The sequence below is a fragment of the Pteropus medius genome, unplaced genomic scaffold (genome assembly GCF_902729225.1).
Source record: "Pteropus medius unplaced genomic scaffold, Ma_sr-lr_union100, whole genome shotgun sequence".
NCBI classification, from domain to species: domain Eukaryota; kingdom Metazoa; phylum Chordata; class Mammalia; order Chiroptera; family Pteropodidae; genus Pteropus; species Pteropus medius.
In genome coordinates, this window is record NW_024355327.1 from 355497 (window position 1) to 363654 (window position 8158).

General features: G+C 33.0%; 1 non-coding gene across 1 annotated transcript; it reads left to right on the plus strand.

Moving 5' to 3' along the window:
* The first annotated feature begins 429 nt into the window (after positions 1–429).
* Positions 430–501, plus strand: TRNAA-CGC (transfer RNA alanine (anticodon CGC)). Its single transcript has one exon. It is a non-coding gene; the product is annotated as a tRNA-Ala (tRNA).
* The last annotated feature ends 7657 nt before the right edge of the window (positions 502–8158 follow it).

The following is an 8158-nucleotide window of genomic DNA, read 5'->3' on the forward strand; positions in this document are numbered from 1 at the left end:
CAGACTTTTTTTTACTCCAAGTGGGATAAGATTGGGAGTGGCAGCTCCAAAGATTCATTTGACCATTCAACCTACTCTGATGTAAGAAATTTGGGTAGCATTTTCCATGAGCCTTTGGCTAGTAGAACATTCTTTAAAGGGTCCTGAAAAATTCCTTAATTTTATTCGCCTGGGATTCGATTTGGCCAATGGGAGAAAGAACAATTGTGCTGAAGATGCTAAAATTGTGCTTCTGCTTCAATACCAGTAGATATTGTCGACGCGTCTCAGAAGAAGGTTACTTGGGCGTAATCTGAACGAAGCTTTAGGTAGAATTCACCCTCAAAGATGGCAACTCCGATTGACTACAAAATAGCTAAGTAAAACGCTTCGCATTTTTAATAGGACAGAAATTCTACTTGGTAACCCCTCCCCCACCGGCGAGGTCATGGGGATGTAGCTCAGTGGTAGAGCGCTTGCTTCGCATGTATGAGGCCCCGGGTTCAATCCCCGGCATCTCCACACCTGTCTTTTCTTCCCTAACCGTTCTTGTACCTGGCCTGAAATAATTGAAGTGTTTTAGTCCTTCCTCGTTTTTGCTATTATTATTTCCTTTAAATTGAGCTATTAACCACCTGCATGTTTATTTTTTTTCCGTTTGGTTAATTAACCGCCGCCATATTCTCAGCTTCCTGGACGCTTCCCTGGGATGTTTAATTAGGCAGTGAGTTCTACGAAGCCACAGGGACAACTTAGATGTAAATTCATTCTATGATCTCATTCAGGAAGAGAGAATACAGCTGCATATAAAAGAATGATTTAGCTCAATTAAATGAGGTCCTATATCCACTCCCATTTTCCACAAGAAAATAATGGGTAAAAATAAAATGTTAGTAATTTTTTTAGGGGGAGAGAAAGGTAGGATGTGTTAATAGTATTGTGTGGTTGCGTATCGGTGTTCAAGAGTCCATCCTAGGACCATAAGAGGAATTTCTTTAAATGCTAGTTACTAACTTAGTTCTCATTTTATTTCTCTCTACCTCTTTGGCTTCACTCAAGGTTTCTGTACAGGAAACCTTGCCATGGTCCAGTGTAGGAGATCTGGAAAAGTGTAAAGGTTAGGAATCGCTTGTGGAAATGGAAGGCAAAATTAGTTAGAAACCAATAAAACATTGCAAGGTAGCGTTGAGGATCCAATTGAGGATGCATTCTGGGCAACTGTAATTAAATGAATTTTTATGCTTATGTGATTTTTGCTTTGCAGTTAGGTTCATTCCTTGATTTAGTTGAGTGCTTTGGAATATCGATAATGTAATAACAATAATTGACTTTATTGTTTCTATTTACATTTAAAAATGTACTAAAAACGACAACAGGTATTTCTCTGCCCTCGTTAAGAGAAATTCCAATAATTTATTTAGTACGCATTTTTCGTGTGACTTCTCTATGTTGTTACGTACCTCTGGTAAATTAGGGAATCAATCTGAGAGTCAAGTAAGGGAGAGTCAATATATAAGTAATATTTGCACTCTGTGTTATAATTACCGTATTGGAGGTTCATAAAAAGATACACTGGGACACAGAGGAGGATAAGATCAACTCTTCTTGAGGGGGGTAAATCAGGTAAAGCTTCCAAAAGAAGAGACACTTGTGATATGTATTAAAGAATACACATGGGATGTTTACAGCTGGACATGAGGATCAGTGTGTTATTCTAGTTATAATTAATACCATGCAGGTGGCATGAAGAAATGACACAAAACATTGGAAAATTAGTTACATATGGCTAGAACATAGGATGAGATAGGGAAACATAGAAGATGTTGTAGGAGATGTAGTAATATGTATCTCATCAAGAGTTTGTTATTTTTTAAAAAAATTCCCCTTCACATTTTTCACCCATTTCTTCCCCTCCCTCCCCTCTGGCAATCGTCAGTTTCTTATGCTTGTATGAGTCTGTTTTTGTTTTGTTTTGTTTTTCAGGTGCCACAATAAAGGAAATTATACAGTATTTGTATTTATCTGTCTGACTTATTTCACTTAGCATAATATCCTCTGGATAGATACATACATGTTGTTGCAAATGGAAAGATTTCATTATTTTTTTTATTCCTGAGTAAAATATATATATATATATACACATTATAGTGTATATATGTATGTATATATATGTATATGTATGTATGTGTATATATATCATGTCTTCTTTATCCATTCTTAGCATGTGGGTTGCTTCCATATCTTGGCTATTGTAAATAGTGCTGCAGTGAACATGGATTTACATAGATCTTTTCAAATTAGTGTTTTTGTTTGCTTCGAATAAATACTGAAAAGTGGAACTGCTGGGTTGTATGGTAGTTCTATTTTTAGTTTTTTGAGGAATCTCCATATTGTTTTTCATAGTGGCTGCACCAATATACAATCCCACCAACAGTGCACAAGTGCTCCCCTTTCTTCACATCCTCACCAACACTTGTTATTTTTTGACTTTTTGATAACAGTCATTCTGACAGGTGTGAGTTGGCATCTCATTGTGGGTTTGATTTGTATTTCCCTGATGATTAGTGATGTTGAGCATCTTTTCATGTGCCTGTTAGCCATCTGTATGTTTTCTTAAAAAAAAAAAAAGTCTATTCAGATCCTCTGCCCATTTTGTAATTGGGTTTTGTTATTGTAGTTGAGTTGTATGAGTTCTTTATATATTTTGGATATTAACCCCTTATTGGATATGTGATATCCAAATATTTTCTCCCACAATGATACATCTGACAAGGGGTTAAAATTCAAAATTTATAAAGAACTCTTAAAAAACAACACCCCAAACACCAAACAATCCAATTAAAAAATGAGTAAAGGACCTGAATAGGCATTTCTCCAAAGAGGACATACAAATGGCCAACAGACATATGAAAAGATGCTCAAGGTCACTAATTATCAGAAAAATACAAATTAAAACCACAGTGAGATATCACCTTATACCTGTCAGGATGGCTATTATCAATAAATCAACAAACAAGTGCTGGCAAGGATGTGAAGAAAAAGGAACCTTCGTGCACTGTTGGTGGGATTGCAAATTGGTACAGCCACTATGGAAAATTTTTTTGAGGTTTCTCAAAAAATTAAAAATAGAAATATCTTATGACCTAGCAATTCTACTTCTGGGTATTTACCCAAAGAAAATAAAAACAATAATTTGAAAAAATATATGCACCACTATATTTATTGTGGCACTGTTTACAATAGCCAAGATATGGAAGAAACCTTAGCGTCCATCAATAGATGATTGGATAAAGATGAGGTGGTATGTAAGTACAATGGAATACTACTCAGCCATAATAAATGAAATTTATATGCTACATTAATAAAGATAAAAATCATTTGATCATATCAATAGATGCAGAGAAAGAGTTTAATAAAATTCAGCATCCATTTATGATGAAAACTCAGCAAAGTGGGAATAGAGGAAACATTCTTCAACATAATAAAGACCGTATATGACAAACCTACGGTAATATCATACTCAGTAGGGAAAGGTTAAAAGCGTTTTCCTTAAGATCAGGAGCAAAACAAGGATGCCCCCTTTCAACACTTCTATTCAACATAGTATTGGAAGTCCTAGCTACAGCAATCAGACAAGAAAAAGAAATAAAAGGCATCCAAATTGGAAAGGAAGAAGTAAAACTGTCATTATTTGCAGATGACATAATAATATATATCTCTTTACATATCTATATATATCTATGTGTATGTAGATATAGGTATATATAGAACCCTAAAGATTTCACCAAAAAACTGTTAGAACTGATAAATAAATTTGGTAAAGTAGCAGAATACAAAATTAATATTATGAAGTTAGTTGCACCAATGATAAACTATCAAAAAGAGAAATTAAGAAAACAATCCTTTTTACAATTGCATCAAAAACAATAAAATATCTAGGAATCAAATTAATCAAGGAGGTAAAAAAATCTGTTCTCAGAAAATTATGTCATTGAAAAATTTTGAAGAAGATACACACAAATGAAAGTACATATGATGCTCACGTGTAGGAAGAATCAACATCATTAAAATGGCCATACTACCCAAATGCAATCTCTATCAAAATACCAATGCAATTTTTCAGAGAACTAGAACAAACAATTCAAAAATTTATATAGAAGCATAAAAGATCTCAAATAGCTACAGCAATCTTGAGAAAGGAGGACAAAGTTGGGAGTATTATACTGCCTGATATCAAACTATACTACGAAAGCTACAGTAATCAAAACAGACTAGAATAAAAACAGACACATAAATCAATGGGATAGAATTGGGAGCTCAGAAATAAAACCATGCTTATACGGTCATTTATTCTATGACAAAGGAGGCAAGATTATATAATAGGATAAAGACAGTCTCTTCAACAAATGGAGTTGGGAAAACTGGACAAATACATGCAAAAAATGAAATTGGACAGACGCATGCAAAAAAAAATGAAATCGGATATACAAGAATAAACTCAAGATGGATTTAAGACTTAAATGTAAGACCTTATACCATAAAACTTCTAGAAGAAAACGTAGGCAATAAACTCTCTAAAATGCTTTTAGTATTTTTTTTTTCCTAATATATCTCCTTGGAGAAGGGAAACAAAAGAAAAGATAAACAAATGGGACTACATCATACTAAAAAGTTTTTGCACAGCAAAGGAAACTATTGACAAAATAAAAAGATGAACTGTATAGGAGAAGACATTTGGGAGAAGATACATTTGACTAGGGGTTAATATCCAAAATTTACAAAGAACCCATACAACTCAACAACAAAAAAACAAATAACCAAATTTAAAATGGGCAGAAGACCTAAATAGATATTTTGCCAAAGGGGAATAGAGATGGCCAAAAGACATATGAAAAGATACTCAATGTCGCTAATCATCAGAGAAATGCAAATAAAAACCACAAAGAAATATCACCTCACAGATGTCAGATTGGCTATCAATCTGACATAAAAACAAAACAAAAACAAAACAAGAAATGGTGGTGAGAATGTTGAGAAAAGGAACTCTCACACATTAGTGGGATTGAAAATTGGTACACCCACTCTGGAAAACAGTTCAGAGAGTCTTCAAACAATTAAAAATAGAATTATCTTTCGACTCAGCAATTGCACTTCTGGATATTTATCCAAAGAAAACAAAAACACTAGTTTGTAAAGATCTATGCACCCCTATGTTCATAGCAGTGCTATTCACAATAAGCAAGTTATGGAAGCAACCTAGGTCTCTATTAATAAGTTGACTATTGGATAAAGAAGTTATGATACATATATACAATGGAATATTATTCCATTAATGTTATTCTATTAAAAAAATAAAATCGTACTATTTGCAGGAAAATGGATGGACCTAGAGGGCATTATGCTGGGTTAAGTAAATCAGACAGAAAGATAAATACTATTTGATTTCATTTATATGTAGAATCTAAGGAACAAAAGAAATGAACAAACTAAACAAAAACAGATTGACAAATACAACAACTGGTGATTGCCAAAGAAGAGGTGGATTTGGGAGCTGGGTGAAAAAGGTGAAGGGCTGTTTAATAAAAAGAGGGAAGGAAGAAAAACAAATCTTACCATTTACAACATGAATGAACCTAGAGGGTATTATGCTTAGTGAAATAAGTCAGACAGAGAAAGACAATTACCATATGATTTCACTTTCATGTGGAATCTAAAGAACAAAACAAATGAAGAAACAAAATGAAAACGGACTCATAGATACAGCGAACAAACTAGTGATTGCCAGATGGAAGGCAGTGTTGGAGGCCTGGGTGAAAAAATTGAAAGGATTAAGAAGTACAATTTAGTAGATACAAAACAGTCACGGGTAATGAAATACGGCATAGGGAATATAGTCAATAATATTGTAATAACTGCGTATAGTGCCAGGTGAGTACTAGACTAATCAGGGGATCACTTTGTAAATTATATAAATCTCTGACCACTATACTGTACACCTGAAACTAATATAAAATTATACTGAATGTCAACTCTAATTTAAAAAAAAAAAACAAATATTTTTTTCATCTAGTAGATTGCCTTTTTGTTTTATTGATGATTTCCTTTGCTGTGCAGAAACTTTTCAGTTTGATGTAGTTTCATTTATTTATTTTTGCTTTTGTTGCCATTATCTTTGGTGTCAGATCTAAAAAAAATTACTAATATCAATGTCAAGGAGTTTACTGCCTGTAATTTTATTTTCTGATATGCATTTTCTTTTTCTTTTTTTTTTATTAATTTTTATATTTTATTTTTTCAATTGTAGCTGATGTACAATATATTAGATTCGGGTGTACAACACAGTGATTATACATTTATTTAACTGATGAAGTGATCCCCCGATAAATCCAGTACCTATCTGACACCATGTACAGTTATTACAATACTACTAACTATATTTCCTATGCTATACTCTACATCCCCATGACTATTTTGTAACTACCAGTTTGTACCACTCAATCCCCTCTCTCCTTCATTCATTCCCCCACCTCCCAATCTGACAACTGCCAAAATGCTCTGTGTATCTATGAACTTGTTTCTGTTGTTTGCTTGTTTATCCTGTTCTCTAGATTTCACATATGACATTTGTCATTCTCTTTCTGACTTACTCCACTCATTACAATACACTCTAGGTCCATCCATATTGCGGATGGCAAGATTTCATTTTTTTTTTATGTCTTTTCATCCCTTTACTTTCAGTTTGTGTGTGTCTTCTAATCTGAAATGAGCCTTTTGTAGGCAGCATGTGCAAGAGTCTTGTTTTCTTATCCATTCAGCCATCATATGTCTTTGTGTTTTCTATATACATTTTATTTTATTGGTTTATTGTTTTTCCCCTTTCTCCCCATCCTCCACTAACAATATATGACAAATGATCTTTAAGACAATGGGCAGAGATAAAATAAGATCTTTTTAATGACTATATAATGTTTGTCATATAGATAATCTAGCTCACCTAATTCTGTGTATGAGGCAAATTACATAATTGAATTTTTAATGTTAAAGCTGCCTTGACTTCCTGGGGTAAACCCCACTAGGTCAAGAATAACATTATTTTTATAAGTTGCTGATTCAATTTGCTAGGATTCAGTTAAGGATTTTAAATCTATGTTCATGTAGTTTTTGTCAGGTTTTAACAACAGGTTATGCTAGCCTTATAATGACTTGTGAAGTATTCTCTCTACTCTCTTTTCTAAAATAATTTGTGTATGATCGGTATTATTTCTTCCTTAAATAGTTGATAAAAAATTACTAATGAAACTATCTGAGGCAGAATGTTCTTACAAGGAATTCAATGTACTTGGCAGAAATGGTGATTTTCAGATTTTTCTATTTCTTCTTATATTACTTCTATTAAGTAAGTTGCATTTTTCAAGGAACATGGTTATTTACCGAAGTAGTTGAATTTTATGAATTTACATTGTTTATATATTTCATAACCATCCTTTTAATGTCTAGGATCATACACATACACATCCAGTCTAGTGAAGGATATGGCTTTGTTAATATTCCTTATTGTGTGTTTTTAAAAATTTTGTTGTTTCTTTATTTTTAAATTAAATTTATTGGGGTGACATTGGTTAATAAATCACATAGATTTCAAGTATATGATTTAATAATATATCAGATGTATATTGCACTGCGTGTTCACCACCCAAAGGTAAATTTCCTTTCATCACCATATATTTGACTCGCTTTACCCATATCTACCTCCCCTCTCCTGCTCTTCCTTCTGGTAATCATTAAATTATTGTCCATATTCATATATCTCTGTTTGTTTGTCATGTTCTTTTGTTGCTTTCATTTTTATATTCCACATATGAGCGAAATAATATGATTCTCAATTTTTTCATCTGACTTATTTTGCTTAGCATGATAATCTCAAGATCAATTCATGTTGTCACAAACGTCAGTGTTTCATCATTTCTTATGTCTGAGTAATATTCCATTGTATATATAGACCACATCTTCTTTATTCAATCATTATTGTAGGACACTTCGGTTGTTTCCATATCTAGGCCACCATGAATAATGCTGCAATGAGCATGGGGGTGCATATATCTTCATGGATAAATGTTTTAAACTTTTGAGGGCAGATACCCCAAAAAGAGAGTGCTGCATCAAATTGTAATTCTATTTT